Source organism: Ochotona curzoniae, unplaced genomic scaffold, assembly GCF_017591425.1.
Source record: "Ochotona curzoniae isolate NIBS_2020 unplaced genomic scaffold, NIBS_Ocur_1.0 contig_523, whole genome shotgun sequence".
NCBI lineage: Eukaryota > Metazoa > Chordata > Mammalia > Lagomorpha > Ochotonidae > Ochotona > Ochotona curzoniae.
In genome coordinates, this window is record NW_024466459.1 from 4,747,444 (window position 1) to 4,764,301 (window position 16,858).

At 41.8% G+C, this 16,858-nt stretch overlaps 1 protein-coding gene across 1 annotated transcript in view; it reads left to right on the forward strand.

The window, feature by feature from the left end:
* The window catches only part of MAP2K6 (mitogen-activated protein kinase kinase 6), a 104,561-nt gene that overhangs the window by 1,958 nt on the left and 85,745 nt on the right, over positions 1–16,858 (forward strand). The gene's annotated exons all lie outside the window — the stretch shown is intronic.

A 16,858-nucleotide genomic window follows, 5' to 3' on the forward strand; every position in this document is an offset into this window, starting at 1 on the left:
TCATGTGCGCAGGCACGTGTACAGAATTTAGGGGCACATAAACTATTCGAGATGAAATCCTCTCCTGCAGGGAATTTATTAGTATCTGATTGCTGAAAGGGAACCTGTGAGCAAATTTTTATAGTGCAAGATAATAGGGCAGATATGGAAGAGCAACAGCACTGTCAAAATTCAGGAGAGGAAGTGATTCTAACAATTGGAGAATCAGAAAGATTTTCAGAAAGAGATGTTGCTTAGCATGATCTTATCTTTAGATCTGGGCATCTGAACTAAACCTGATTCCTTTTTTGCATGTTTCGGGGCTTATCCTACCAAGTAGCTCCCAAGGAGTAAAGTACATTTTTGAGTTTGACGTTCCAGAAGATACACAAGAATGACCCTCTTCCCTTTTGCTGTGACCATATTGGATGAAGTGCTGGTGGACCTCAAATCAAGTCCCATTTACCCAGATGCACTTCCTTAAGTGGAGCCCTTTTCCAGCATGCAGCTGATCTGATGATCAGATTTTTGTCCTAAAGGAAAATTTGGTAACAAAGAAGTGGCTAGCACTTCAGAAGCAACCAGGGTGTCTTGGCCTGGACTCTGTGTGGAATTGGCCTAATTCAGCCATGCTATCCTGAAACGGCCCAACACATTTTTTTTTTTTAATAGTACGAAAGTTCTTTTTTCATATAGCAGCCCAATAAAATTGTAGGAAAAGTGAAAGGTAGGTACAATTTAATAGTACTGAAAAATTTAACAACATGTTCAATTCAAGGACCTTTACGGATTTTCTGGATCACTATAATTTGGTTTTACAGACATCTAATTTAAGGCACAGAAGAGGCAAAGAATTACAGACTCCCTGGGACTTGGAAGGATTGGATAACTTCTTTCCAGTCTTACCAACAGTGAGATTCTGAGAAAGAATTTCTTAAAAAGAAATTTTATTTTCCACAGTTTTAACTCTAGGTGGTATATGCTTTTCAACTTTGTTTATATTAGCCGTCTGGAGTTGAGCTGACATTTTTTCAAATATTAAAACAGTAGAATGCCTTTTGAGGAAATCTGAAATGTAAGTTAACAGGAAGGGCACCCAGAAAGTGCAGGAATTCCTGCACATTACAGGAAGACAAGCTACAGGAAAAATGTGTCATCTACACTAGCCAGGAGAGAGCAGCTATTGTTATCTGCCATAATGATCTTTGGAGGGAGGGAGGGAAGAGGGAGCAAAAAGGAGTAATATTTCCCAGTTTACCTGAAAATATGCAAAAAAGTCTGACATTGTGAGAATATTCTTCTCACTTCTCGTAGGCTCCTTTAAAAATGGGCTTATTTCAGTTTCATATAGTAATTAGTCAATCTGGTAAGAAATCCCTCTAACACATGATTCAGAAGCAAATAGCAGAGTGGTAGCACAGGGCTTAACTCTACTGAATCTTTTGCCTCTGGAATTGTTCCTACTCTGGGAAATGAAATGTGTCAATTTCTTATTCTGTGTGAATTCTTCTGTGAGGTTGTAGCAGACGGAGTTGTCATGCTTGGCCTGTAATCTGAGCCAGAGTGTTTTATAACCCCGTACATCTCAGGAAGTAAAATCAGAATAGGTACCCTGGGTTGCCTCAACTTGTTTCCTATAAGCGTGGCAGTCGGTGTTGAAGGCAAGATATTAGCAGAAGGGGGCTTCAGAGGGTCTTTAGGTGGTACCGGTACTGCTGGAGCAAACTGACATTCTTATCCTTTTGTTTTTCATGGATTAATATGAACCATTCTCTGATATCTTAACAGTCTTAAAGATCTGCGAGAAATATTTTTAAAATAAAAAAAAAGGGTATAAATAATACTTGCTTGTTAGGAAAGCCTTTGAGAGCAAAGGGGAACAAGAACTTCTAATTACTGAAGTATATAGTTTGGCCTATATCTTCTGGTGAGCTTTTCTTCCATTTTATAAGTATATATATAACTCTATATATGTATAACTATATATATGTGTGTAGTTATATATATAATCCAAATGTATATTTGTTACTTTTCTCTTACTTACCAATATGCTGCAGACCATTTGTAAGTTGATGTATTTTACAGTTACAATATCCAATTCCGTTATATTTATTTGAGCAGTATCTTACTGCTTTTCGATTTTCAGCAGTAGGAATCTTGCCATGGTGATATTCCTGTTTCACTCATTCTCGTGCCTATGATGACCTTGGCCTAGATTTCAGGTAGTGAAACTACAGATGATGGAAGTCCATTCTCTCCTATAGATTTTGACAATATTTTCAAAAATTATTATTACAAAATGAAATACACTCATTGAAAAATTCAAATCAGAGAAATTCAGAATGAGCATGTAAAGCTCAAATTACTGCTTAGTTTGTTTTGGTACTGTGCATTTGTCCCCCCACACGCACACAGTGGTGTAGATACAATACTTACCTTTGGATGTTCTACCATGGCTCTGAGACATCTTTCCACAGTGACATGGGCACCGCACGGTTACTTTACTCTTTTTCACAGTTAACATGTGTTCATCTGTAACAGCCTAACCACTTTTTTAATCTAGTCTCCCCTTCGATTTTTACATTGTTGCCAGTGACTTTTTACAGTAATAAATAACCCTGCAAGAAAGAATTCGAATGTATACTTTCGCACATTTGTCCCAATTATTTCTTTATAATTATTCCTGGAAGTGGAAGTCCTGGGCCAAAGGGCAGGCCTGGTTGTGTTGCCAAATTGCCTCCAGAGAAGTAACACTGAATTTTATTCCTGCTAACAATATTTGGAATTCCCATTTTCCAATTTCAATCACTAGAATAAACATTGCCAAATAAACTACTCTCCAGAAAAGTCATGCTTATCTGCATCCTGGGTATATTAATTAAAAAAAAAAAAACTTTGACAACCTGATAAAACAGTTTAAGTTTGCTGTGACTGCTGTTTATTAATGTCAAGTCTAATTTTTCACTCTTTTTTTTTGACACTTCTGCTTTGGGTTCTTGAATTTCTTTTATGTTTTCATAAATACATATTTAAATTTTAATTTGGAATTTGAATTATAGTTAAAGTAAAAACAGATAACGACAAGATTATACAAGATAAGTCAGGAAAGATTATATAGGAAAGCTAGATTCCATATTCCATCTAAATAATTTAATTCTTTGATGACATCTAATTTCTACTTTAACCAAAATGTATTCTTATAAACACATTTTGTTTATGCTATATATAACTATTCAGAACCACATGAGAATGATTCGAAAATGCAATGCTTAGAGTAAAATCCAAATTTTGGAAATAGTTTAATTCTGGACTTTTCTGAATTTTTCTGTCACTCTCTTCAGGCAAAATCACTTATACATGAGTGAATAACTTGCATGGGGGTCCTGGTTGGATTATATGCATTGTATGACTGGATAGCTTACTTTTTGTTTATTTGCTTCCGGTGTAATACCTAATTGCAAAAGGCAATTGACTTAATTTTTTAGATTTGTGTGAAGAATTAAGGCAGGGGCCAATGAGGTAGCTTAGCAGGCTGATCCGCTACCTGCAGTACCAGCATCCCGTAGGCGTATTGCTGTTCAATTCCTGGCTGCTCCGCTTCCCCATCCAGCCTCCTGCCTTTGGCTTTGGCAAGCAGCAGAGGATGGCTCCAGTTCATGGGTCCAGTACCCGAGCGGGAGACCTCGAGGAAGCCTCTGGTGTTGGATGGATGGGTTGGGCTCTGACCTGTTGTGTCCTTGTGGCGAGTGAACCAGCAGATGCAAGATCTCTGTCACTCCCCTCTATTTCTCTCCCTGACTTTCAAGTTAAATAAATAAATCTTACAATGAACAACTAACACTAATTTAATAAATACAACATTTAAGGCAGGGAAAAGTTGTGATGGCATCACACATTTTCTGGGTCAATCCAACAAAACATACTCTTTAACACAGCTGTAGTAAATTTGCCTCTTTGTGCCTCTTCATGGTAAGTCATAGAACTGGGAGTTAGGAAAGGAGTTAGAAGTCCAGTGTCCTTGTTTTACGAGCGAGCTCACTGAGGCTTGGGAGTGAGTCGCCAGAAGGCGGTACAGCCACAGGTAGTCTTCGCTCTCCTGTTTCTTTTCCAAGAGTTCTCACTAAGCCACACCAACCCCAGGAATCCTAGACCTAACATACTTTTTTTTTTTCTTAAGAATCTTTTTATATTTCACATGTGTGTTTTGTTTGTTTTTGTGGGGAGCAGGCTAGAAGGGGCCTGATGCTACAATCAGCAGGGAGCAGGTTTTTTTTTTTCTTAAGAAATGGTGCTAGAGGAATCATGGCAGTAAGATTTCTTACCAGTTTTCTGCCAAAGAATATTTTGTTTTCCAAATACCCTCCTTTGCCTGCATGGTGCTGCTGCAAGTTTTAGCCACTGTGACTCTTCTGACCTTCTTTGAACCACCTTGTTTCAAAGCCCCTGCTTGGTAGCTAAATTTTTGCATGTAGGGGATTTTGAATAGTGCCTGGGGGGGAGGGAGTGCAATTAATAGGCACGTTTATTTTGTTGCAAAGCATTTTGAAGTTCATGCATAAGCGAAATGTTTGAAAAGTTTATGGCAAAGATATATTCTGAAAAACCACCCATGGATTTCATTTTTGTTTTGCTTTTGCACCCAAATAAAGCTGATCTTTCCAATTCCCTTTTCTAAGAGCTTTTCAAAGTAGGCTCCTATATCTTTGAATTCTAGGTTTTATTATTTATTTAGTTATTTGCATCGTGCTTATAAATGGATGCTGGAAAATGACAGTGGAAATACTTCTATGGGTAGCGACGGCTTTCATTCTTTAACTTTTCTACGAGGTGTGAAGTAATGGAATTATAATGTAGTTTTCTTTCTGTGCTCTTGTTTTTTTTGCATTAGTATCCTCATTATGTGTTTGCGTAATTATTTTAAAATTTCAAGAGCAGCGTGAGGGTCTGGAGCAGAGTCTAGTGGCTCAGGTGCCTTGCACGCACTAGGATCCCATATGGGCGAGGGTTTGTGTTCTGGCGGTTTCGGTTCTCACCGGACGCCGTGCTTCTGGCATGGGAAAGCAGTGGAGGACAACCCAGGACCCTGTACCTGCTGGGAGATTTGGAGGAAGCTCCTGGTTCCTGGCTTTGGGTTGGCTCTGCTCTGGCCATTGTGGCCACTAGGGTTGTGAATCTGTGACTGGAAGATCTTCTCTGTCTCCCCTCTTCTATGTGTATCTGCCTTTCCAATAAAAATAAATAAATCTTTTTTTTAAAAAAAGAGTAGCATGAAAAACAGGTTCTTACGGGTAAAGAAGTAACATTTCTCCTACTTAGGCCCTTTCCGTGCTTTTTAAAGCTACATGTCCTTCAATAGGTTTCAAGTGTGCAGAATTAAGATGCTGCGTGCAAAGAATCCAAGTAGGAGAGGGTTGACTCTGACGTCTGTGTCCTGCCCCGGTGCCCCAGGCTGGTTTGTAAGTCTTTGGAGCTGTTCAAGGCTGTCAGGGGCAATGAGAAAGCTGTAAGCAATCCTTCACCCTCATAAGATGTGCGAACTACACAAGGATGACCCCGGCAGGAAAGGATACTCCACTTCCTCCTGACCTGTGGCTGCTGCCCTTCCTCCTGGGTCTGCACAGAGCCTCTTCCTTTGCTGAGCTGGTCCATGCAGTAAGGTATCTCGTGCAGGTACCTTTCATATCGTAGAGGGTATTTCACACCAGAGAAGTGTGTCCTAAATGAGTGTAATCCAGTCAGCTCAAATCTGGCAGAAGCATTAGACAGGCGCTTGTGGGGGTTCCCCCATCAAGGAGTTTCCTGTCTAAGCTGCATATTTCTCCTTTACTCATTTCTTTGAGATCAGCCTTCTCCGTACAAGCTGTCAACCCCAGATCTTTTTCCTGGGCACAATTTCTCACCTCCGCTGCCATCACACCACCATCATCATGTCACCACACTGCCACTTTTCCAGCATTATGCTTTCAGATATTCCACGTGCCTTGTGGTGGTGGGGTGGGTGAGCACATACTGTCATTATCCTTAATTTACAGATGATGGAAATAATTGTTGATCAATTGGCCCATGACTGGACAGCCAGCAAGTGGTAGATCCAGAAGCCAAACCCTGCCAATGTGGCCAAAGCGTGCCCAGCACGCCCTAGCTCAAGGCCAAGGTACAGTACTGTCTTTTCTAAGTTCAACTCACAAGCCAAAATGGTTTTCCCATTTTAAAATAACTGGAGATCAATTCAGTATCCACAAAAAAAAAAAAAAACCCACGTTAACAGACACAGCCATGGTTATTCCCCTCTGTGCTTCCCATGACTGCTCTTTTGTTTTATGTGATAGAGTTGAGGGACAGTCACTGAATAGGTGGATCTTTCAAAAAGTTAACGGAAAAATGGAGTTAAATCAGGTTTTGGGGAGCTCAAAATAATTTGAAACCCGTGCAGCCTTCCATGTCCCATAAAAACCAAAGCTATTTGTTATCTGTTGTTTCTCAGAAAATGTTTGTGACCTTGTCCTTTGGGAGGTTACTCATTCATTGCGGGCAGGCTCCATGCCGGGGCTCTCAGGATACGTCTTCAACTTGAGTTAGAAGTTGTTAAACTGGATGACTACTGGCCTGCAACTCAGCGACCACTTTGGCCCAGTCCACAGGAAATGTCTGAGTGGTGTTTCTCTTACATAGGAGAATTTCAGGTCATTGCTCATTTCCGCTAAATTGAGTTATCCGCCTCCTTTAAACCATCCGGGGGTCCTCCCCCTTGGCTCTGCACTTCCTGTTTGCTTCATTTTTCTTTGCTTCTGTCCCTTTCAATGAGAAACTCTCTTTTTTGGGGATGGGGGTGTCTCCTAATCTGCTGCTTCTTGATCTCATGTCACTTTTAGAACATAAATGAGCCACAGAAGAACTTAACGCGAGTGCTGTGTTACCTGGTTTGGTTGGCCATCATCATGACCCCCTTCAGAGGCGGCGCCATCATTGCTTCTTTTAAACAAGCTTTCATTTGTTTATTCTCACAGTATTTGGAAGGTAGAGGTCAGGAAGCCAGAGAACTTGTCATCCATTGCTTCACTCCCTAGTGCCAGCAGCACGGAGGCCAAGCAGAAGGCAGGACATGGGGACCTATCCTGGATCTCCCAAGTGGATGTCAGGGATCCACCATAACCTCTTAGAAGGCATGTTAGCAGGAAGCTGGAACTGGGACTGGAGGAGAGTCTGAAACTCAGGCAGCCCCATATGGGGCACAGGCACTGGAAGCTGTGTCAAACTGCTGAGCCACCTCCCACCTCCCACAATTTCTTCTGTGTGAAGACGGAAGTGTTTCTCCATGGATAGACTGCCTCTGTCTTATCCACAGATGTTCCAGTTTTCATCCCCTACAAATGGTAGAGATATTTTCTTGTATTAACCCTGCAGTCCCAGATGGAGAACTCTTTCTGAGAGTTTGAATATATTTTCGTGTGACGTCACCTAAGTTATGGGTGTTGTGTGGGCTTCTGAGGGAAGGTTGTGACACTGTGCTGAGTTTGCACGGAGGTGGGAGTCCTGTGAAGACAGCTGCTTTGGTGGGACAAACCCGGATCTGTTTACCATGTCTAAGATGAGGTAAATTTAAGCCACCTACAAGGAAGTGCTAATTCTTTTGGGCCCAGATGGCATCGCCATTGGGTGTTCTGCTTGGTAACAGAGGTGAAGCATGCCTTTCACTCACTGGGGCGCAGTGAGATGGTGGTGATTTTCTTGATGAGCAGATTCAGGCCAGAGAGTTAAAGAACTGGCTTCATGCATCAGGCAGATGGTGGCAGAGTGGAAACTTGAGTTGAGGTGGTCTGTCTGACTCCAGAAGTTGAGCTTCTGTCTATACTGCTAGAGCAATGAAGCCCATGACGTTAAATACATGGTTGGAGATAGAAAGCATAAACAGATTCCATAGCAATTTAGCTAAGTTTTGGCATATTGGGAACATGAGAGATAACAAACAGGGATTGACTTGCGTCTAGCTGTATAGGTTCCTTGTGACCTGTCCCTTTAAGTGTCTGCAGACCACAGAGAGTACTGTGTGTGACTCATTTTGACTCTTAAGGTTGAATTCCAGGTACAACCCGCCCATTGGCTGAAGGAAGCTGATTACAGTTGGTGTGCTGATAACCACTGTTCTGTATCTGTAGGAAGTTTACCTTAAATCATCAGTATCGAATAATGATTCCACTTTCTGTCTTGTAGGTTGTATTATTTAGGAACTAAGCAAACTCACACTTTGTGTGTTACCTTGCCTGTCTAACCTGAATTCTTTTTTTATAAGAGCAATAAAAACATGGCCAATGTGGCAGTGTCTGTAAGACCAAAATAGTGTTCTTTTGAGTTTTGCGATTTCCTTTCTTCCTGGTCATTTCTATGTAAATATAACAAGTGCAGTTTCCTTGAAAATGATGAATGAATTCATGTTTATGCTGTTTCCCTGCTATACTGGACAATGGTAGAGGAAGCCAGACTTGTGTGTTGTTTTGTTGTTATTGTTGTTGTTTTGTTTTTTTCCATGGTGGTGGGTATAGGAGTGAGTAGCAATGGATTTTCATTTAAACCGACGGAGTTTTTCTGAGGTTTCTCTGTATCCCAGGCAGATCAACCAGAGCTGTACTTCAGTTGTCTCCAATGAGCTCGTGCTGAAGCCTCGACTTATCTGTTGCCTTTATTTGTTTCCCCTGCTCCAGTGGCATTTGGGATGGGATGGGATGAGTTACAGATAAGAGTGAGATTGGGGTAGGCATTTGGGACAGCAGTTAAGATTCCCCCAGTCTACAATGGTGTATCCAGGCTCAGGTCCCAAGGCTATTTCTGATTCCAACTTTGTTAACATGCACATTAAGAAGTCACAGTTTCAAGTGCTTGGGGGCCCTGCCACTCACATGATTGAGTCATTGGCTCTTGGCCTCAGGTGATCCTAGCCATAGCTCTTGCATGGAATTTGAATGTCAACTGAAAAAAAAAAAAAAAGGAGTGAGGCACCCTAGCGTGATGGCTCATTGGTTAAATCCTCATGTTGCATGTGCTGGCATCCCATATGGGTACTGGTTCATGTCCTGGCTGCTCCAGTTCTCATTCAGTTCCATGCTTGTGGTCTGGGAAAACAGTAGAGAATGGCCAAAAGCCTTAGGACCCTGAACTGGTGTGGGAGACCCAGAGCAATCTTCCTAGCTTCTGGCTTCAGATTGGCTCAGCTCTGGCTGTTGCAGCCTCTGGTGAGTGAATCAGTGGATGGAAGATCTTTCTCTTTGTCTCTATTTATTCTGTTAAATCCGCCTTTAAAAGTGAACTAGCAGTTGAAATATTGCTGTCTTTTTAAATGTTTCAGTATTTTTAAATAAACCAAGTAAACAGTTATACACTTAAAAAAAAAAGAAGGCTAGAATCTGAACAGCCAGTGAGACTGATAGGCTTAAAAAATTAATAATTCTGCAGACATGGCCTTTCCGTGAAAATTTAAAACCTTGCAAAGTAGTCTCAGCATTTTCTTCACCCCTTGCTGCACCCACACCAGTGTGCCATTCTGAAAAAAAAAAATCTTAATGACTCAAAGTATAATTAGAGGAAGAAGTTGCATGAAAGGGTTTCTACAGACCAATTCACCAAATGCATTTTTAATCAACTGTTTTGTTTAAGACGTTGTGCCAGGAGGAAACAGATGCGTTTGACTCCTCTCTCCGATTTGGTAGCTATGAGATCTTAGAAAATCTTCATCTCCAGCTTCTGTTTTCTTCCCTTCGGAGTGGAGGAACTAGCACTCATTCATGGAGTTGTTCTGTTGATTCAGCAAGGTCATGCATGACCAGTGTTTGATATTCATTTATTCAACAAATACTAGGTGTGCTTCAGTGTTTGAGGCACTATGTGGTGGTAGTCCATGGATAAACAGACAGTTGCTTATCTCTGTCTTTCTCTCAAGTCATTGAGGAGCTTACAGTCCACTAGGAGGAAGGAAGAGCACAGAAGTGTGTAGAGAATCAACGAGACTCCAAGGAAAGGCGCTGGGATGTGAGTCCTGATCCGGAAAGTGCTGACCACTGGCCTCGAGCCATCAGTGTGCGACTGGGCCCTCAGCAGAAGGGAGGTTTGGAAAAAGACTATCCAGTGGCAACAAAAGAAACTTCCAGTATTCAGAGTCGGTTAATAATGTTACAACAGTTTCTTAGAAGAATGAAAGAGAAACTACCCCAGCAAAATAGCTGGACCTTAAATGAAGACCTTATTTGTGTTTTCTAAGAAATTCCTGTTCTTACTAAGATAAATGCTCTGTTACAGCTTCCCGTCACAGGCAATTGGGATCTATCAGCTGGTAAACTTTTAGGTGTTTTTTGCATCACGGAAACTCCAGAAACTCTAGAGGTTAATAGTTAAACAAGTTTATCATATCAACCAGGTTTATAGACACACTGTAATTATATAAGCAAGCTGTTGGTTCAATAATCAACGTTTAGCTAGGTCAGAGAATATTTTCCAGAGCATGGCCACAGCTGTAATTTTCATTTTTTATAACTTGCTAACATGCCAACCTGCCTTTGCCTTTTCTTAGTGTTTTTTTTCTCTCTTCTAGAAATATCTGACGTCAGTTTCAGAAGAGGAAAACTGTACAATATGAACTCCCCTTTTACCTAGCTCAGGAATGGAGCTCTGGAAGGTTCTTTGTGTTGCCAAACTCACTTTCTTAAGAATATGGTTGGATATCAGTGAGGGAATTCATATTTGCTTCTGGAATTTTAATTTCAGAAAAATGCAGTGAAAGATGCATTGCTAATTAATGGATGGATTTTTCCTTGTATTATCCTGGGTTCAAAGCCAGAGGGACCCTGTGTGTAAGGAGGTAGTCCAAGCTGTGCAAGCCACCGAGCCATTCTGCTCCTGAATGAACTGATAAAGTTGGAAAGCAATGCAGGTTTGGTTCTGAAAGTGGCTGAAAAATACAATTTAAAATTTTTATTGTATTAGGGTAAGATTAACTTCTTTCATCACAAATTTTAATCTTTCTCATTAGGTGAGCTAACGTCAAGACAACAAGTTGGGTGTTTGGGGAATGGGAAGTGGAGGACTTGGATGGGTTTAAATAGCATTCTTGACCAACTAAATATATTACATGCATCCCAACACTGTTCTAGATAATACAAACATGAACAGGATCCCTTTTCTGCCCTCCAGAAGCACGCAGTGAGGTGTATCTGTGTGCTAGGATTGCTGTAACAGAGTAAGACGGATTGTGCGATTTCAGTAGCAGGAATTAATGTCTTCTAGTCTGGAGGTGGGAAGTCCAAGATAAAGAAGATGTTAGGGTTGGCTCCTCTGAGGACTCTGAAGAACAACGTGTTTCCTTTTTCTCCTCCTCTATCTGCTGGCTTGATTCTCTTCAGTGCACTCTGGAGTTCTCATTTATTCAGCTCAAGAATAGAATTCTACAAGGTTCTTTGTTTTACCAAACTCAAATTCCCAAGTTTGGCATTGGGTAATGGCAAAGAAATGATCATTTTTCTTCATTTTTTAATTTCAGAAATGTATACTTGGTGTTCCTTCCCTTCTAGACATGTCCCCTGCATCTTGACCGTTAGGTTCACCCAGCATCTCCAGGCCTGTGTCCGACTTTCCCCTTTGCATAACGAAGCTGGATATTGAGGCTGGGAGCCCATCCTACTCCAGCATGGCGTCATCTTAATTCATTATATATGCCACGACTGTCTTTTCAAGGAAGAACCACATTTTGAGGTGTTGGTGGTTAGGACTTCAACGTTTTAATTTGGAGGAGAGACATTGTTTGACTCAGTGATGAAGCCAAATTGCTTGTGAGGTTTGGAACCAGAGGCAGTGAAGATGCTGAAGAAGGTGAACTGCATGTCAACCTGGGAAGTGAGGGAAGCCTGTGGGTAGAGGGAGGACGTGCAGATAGTACACACACTGGAAATGTGCTACTCAGGGGGGAAAAGAAAGTAAAGCAGGAGACGTGGCATCTTGTCCTGGAGCAGATGACCTGCTTTTCCTCTTGATTCCCTCTCATTAATGAGTGACTAGATGTTTCAAAACTGAGAGGTATTAAATTAGAAAATGTACACATGCATACATATGAGCCACAAAGCTTCATGAACATTGAGTGGTATGGAAACTATAACTCAGGCTCAGTGGTTGTCCATGTAGAGATTTTGTTGTATAGCAATGGAGACAGGCTTAGTGGTTGGGGGAGGCAGCATTCTTTATTTGTAACAAGTGATTCTAGGGCCAATGGGACAAGACTTATCAGGGAATGAAGGGAAGAACCACGGATCTGTTGCCAGGCTCACTTCTTTTTAGGAAAAGCCTGTAAGTGGTAAAAATTGTAACATCAAGTCCCACCTTATTTAACAAAAGTAGTTTATAATTATTCTTCATATATCTTAAAAGCAGGACTCAGCTTTATTTTCTTGATGAGATCTGGGTCTGTTCAGTGTTAAATGATGCTTAAAAATATGAGCAGTCGGGTCCGGCATGGTGGTCTACTGGCTAAAGTCCTCGCCTTGAATGCACCGGGATCCCAGACAGGCGCCAGATCTAATCCCAGCAGCGCTGCTTACCATCCAGCTCCCCGCTTGTGGCCTGGGAAAGCAGTTGAGGATTGCCCAAAGTCTTGGAACTCTGCATACGTGTGGGAGACCTGGAGGAGGTTCCAAGCTCCTTGCTTCGAATCAGTACAGTTCTGGCCATTGCGGCCACTTGTGGAGTGAGTCATTGATCGGCAGATCTTCTTTTCTGTCTCTCCTCCTCTCTGTGTATTTGACTTTGCAATAACAATAAATAAAAATCTTTTAAAAAGAAATACCAGAAGTCACTTCAGTAAGAGGGGACAGTATGGAGAGCCATTGTTGGGGTAAGATTAGTGGGAGGGAATTTTTCCGGCTTAGAACAGGTGTCACACTGTCATGACAAGGTGTTGATGGTGGCAGTTTTGGGGTCAAATGAGAAACTCAGAGAAAGTCCCAGGAAGGGGAGGCAGATCCCTTAAAGATGGGGCGGGGGGCATGATCTTGGCACAAATGCTCCAAACAGTTAAAGAACAAGTGGGCAGCAGAAGCTGGGCTGAAAGTCAAGAATCTGACTTGTCAAGATGGAGGAGAGGAAGAGAATAAGCAGATGGGTCAGTTGGAAAGAAGGGCTCAGAGAGCGAAGGGTCCAAGAAGAAACTGAACAGCAGAATCCAGGCCATCCAATAAGTTTCTGTTCCATGTTAGCCGTGCCTGTGCGCAGTGACTGCTCACCTCACTTACTGAAATCTTAGAAGCAATTTTTGCTCATCAGGCTATTGTGTGTGCATAAGCATTCGTAGAAAAGGTAGGGTACAGAGTACTCACAAACAAACAAACAAAAAACAAAGACAGAAAATAGTTTAAAACGAGCTCATACTTCCATTCCATTCTGAGTACCTGCTCATGGCTCTCTAAGTGGAAGATGGAGTTGTGCTTAAAGCTGTGATGTCAGGCCACTAGGTTTATGACAGAAAACAACTACCAGTTTTTCTCTCAGGCCAGGAAGTGCAAGTGTAATGTGAAAAAGGAGCCCAGGATCTGAGACATCTAAGTGCCAGGCCAAACTGCAGAAGTAATGCAGGTGCTAGAGGAAGGGCTATGCAGCTGTTTCAATGTGATAATGTGTCATTGGGATGTGGAAGGATTGAGTCTTTGGGGTAGCATTTAACTAGTATCAAGAATCTGCACAAATTTCATAGTGTTTGATCCATATTTCTACTGGCTCTGCCATTTTCTAAAAGATTTATATATGTTATTTGAAAGATAGATTTACAGAGAAGGAGAGACACAGAGAAAATAATCTTCCCCCTGCTGGTTCACTCCCCAAATGGCCGCAATGGCTGCAGCTGAGTGGATCCAAAACCAAGAACCAGGAGCTGCTTCTGCATTTCCCACGTGAAACCCCAAGAAATGGATCTTTTTATGTCCCCCTCATGGAGAAAATTAGAACTCAGGTCAGTAACACTTCCCAGATTACACACTTAGTCGTGGCAAAGCCAGGGATTTGACTGAAATTAATATTTATTATATCAGAGCCATATCAAAATCAAAATAGTGGAAAGTCAAAATACCCCTATTCAATAATTGAAAGGAAATTGTTTAGGTTATCAGATATCCAGCTGATGTAACTGATGGTGAAGACAGGAGAGTAACGGGAATGAAAAGATACTCGTGGCCCAGGAAGCATGGGTATGAACACATCAGCAGTGTGATTTAAGTCAGTTCATGCACGATTGTTGTTTTACTGCAAGTAAGGCCGTCTTCAGAGGAGCACAGCTGGGCATGGTCGGAGCTAAGTAATGCATTCTCGAACTTTCTCATGCTTTCCACTGGCCCTGCTGTAAACCCCTCACTACACGTTCCTCTGAGCGCCTTCTCAGTTCACCACTTTCCTCTGTAGACCAGGCTTTTTTTTTTTAAAGTGGCCACCAGATGCATGGTGTAGAGGAACTCACTGATTCTTTGTCCTTTGGACTTTGTAGTTTCGGCACAGTTTTTTTTTTCAGTATTGCTTTTTAAATTTATGACTATTGATCATTATTATTTACCATTTTTTGACTACTTATAATCTCCATAGTGAGATCAAAGTCGCTCCTTCTATACAAAAAGACAACAAAAGGGAGAAAATGTAATGCTGAGTGGCTGCTGGAGTTTCAAGATTTAAACACCCATGCTTGTGCGTGTGAGGGCCTGTGCTGCCCTGTGCATGCAGAGGTTCAATAGGCTCAGCTTCTCTGACTTGGGGCTGCAGGTGGACAGAATCAGCAGCCTCGAAGGCAATGTATTTCAAGAGAGATGAAAGCATGAGCTGTGGTGGTTACGGTTCAATGATGCTTTGGCAGTGTTCTGACCTGTGGTGCTTTGAATCATTATTTTATGTGTATTTAAAAATTTATTTATTTGGAAGGCAGCATGACAAGGAGAGGCAGAGATGGATAGATATCTTTCACCTGCTGGTTCACTCTTCAAGCACTTGTCCAACCAGGGTTATCCCAGGCTGACACTAGGAGTAGAGATGTGAGTGTTAGAAACACAAGTGGCTGGGCCATATTTGCTGCCTCCAAGCTACGTTATCACCAGGCAGCTGGTTTGGAAGCATGGAACATCCGGTACTGAAGCCATCTCTCGGATATGGGATGCTGGGATCGCAAGCTCTGGCTTGAGTTGTTGTGTCACAGTTTCTGCCCACGTCATCATTTCAGTAAAACTTCATTATGAAGTTGCTTACTGTTGACAATAAGAACATTTTATTAGTAAAGAAGAAACCTCTTGTATTTGCTTGTACTTTCTGTGAGTGGAAGAGGCTCAGACCGTACACACTTTCATTTCTTCTGTTGCCAGTTGCCTTTCTCAGGAGGCTCCTGGAACAGAAAAAGGAGAAGTAATACCATCTGGTCAACAAACTGAGGGTGATTCTCTTGCACAGAAAAAGGCAAACTTGTATTCTTTAATGACTAAGTGATGAATGTAACATGAATTATCCAGCGACATGACAGTTGTCCAAGTAAACGTTGTACAGAATTTGGGAAACAGATTTGCAGCTAAATGTAAATAGGACTGCAGAATGACAATGCTTCCGGTGGGGAAAACCTCACAGCAGCTGGTTCTATAGATGGAGCACCATTATCAAGAAAGATGAAACCATAGAAGGGCCAAGATCGTGTTTAGCCAAGCACAGATGAAAAATCTGAAATCCTAGAATGGGGGTTGTTTTAGCACCTCAGGAGCGAAGTCAACCTTTGGTCCTCTGGGTAGTCTTACAGACTTCCTGTAAGCACGGAAACTAATCCCTGAGGCTTTATTTCAGAAGCAGCAACAGGCATGGCAGAAATGAGGACTTTTGTTTATTTAATTGATTAAGTGATTCAATGAGGCCATTCACTCTTTGATGTAGTCATTCATCCATTTGTTCATTTTCTGGACTTTAAAGGGATAGTGTTATTTTGTATCAGGGGCAGGGAGACAGAAGCACACACATGCACACATACATGAATACACACATATGTGCACATGTGGGGTGAGAGGGTGTGCACGCCACTTCCTGATCCACTTCCTAAATGCTTACAATGACCAGAGCTGAGCTGGACCGGGCAATGGAGCCAGGTACTCCACTGTGGGTACTCCAGGACAGGAGAAGCACATCCCGACTGGAGGCATACCCGCTCAGCCAAGGATTGCCTCAGTCCCTGCGGTTTTATTAACTGCTTCTCTGTGTGGCTATGGCTGAGCACTGGGGAACGCATACATCATTCTGCTGGGAACAGACACTTCTGCCGGTATTTGTGGTTTAGTGACAGCTCAAAGGGCAACTACTTAATTGAGATGATCTTCAAATGGGAGGACTGCAGGTTGGTAGTAGGTCGTCCAAACAGACTCAGCTTTGGTTTATGGAGCAGGAAATCCTCTATCTCCTTGTGTTAGGAATGTAAGGGCCATCTAGCAGAGCGGTGAAGAGATGACGTCGCAGGCATGGGCAGGTGCCAGGAAAGGAAATCCTTGCATTTCAGGGCACATTCATTACCTGACTCAAATACAGTATAAAATACTAGGAGGAAAAAAAATTTTTTTTACAGCAGATAGATTAGCATGGTTTTTATATTTTAGACTCAATTCTTCATCCATATCCCTTAGCAACAAGTTTTTATTAATATTCTGAGCTTGACAAGGGATGGAATTTGAAGCCAAATTGGCCTAGAGCTTTTTTTTTTTTAAACAATTCTCTGGCTAACTATATTTAAAAAAAAAAGAAAAAAATTATGCTTGTGTTGGTAGGAAAGGGGCTCGTTGGTATTGAACACAGTTTTCTTTAACTACCTCTTGATGACTCAGCCTGTAATGACATTTTGTTGGCGTTT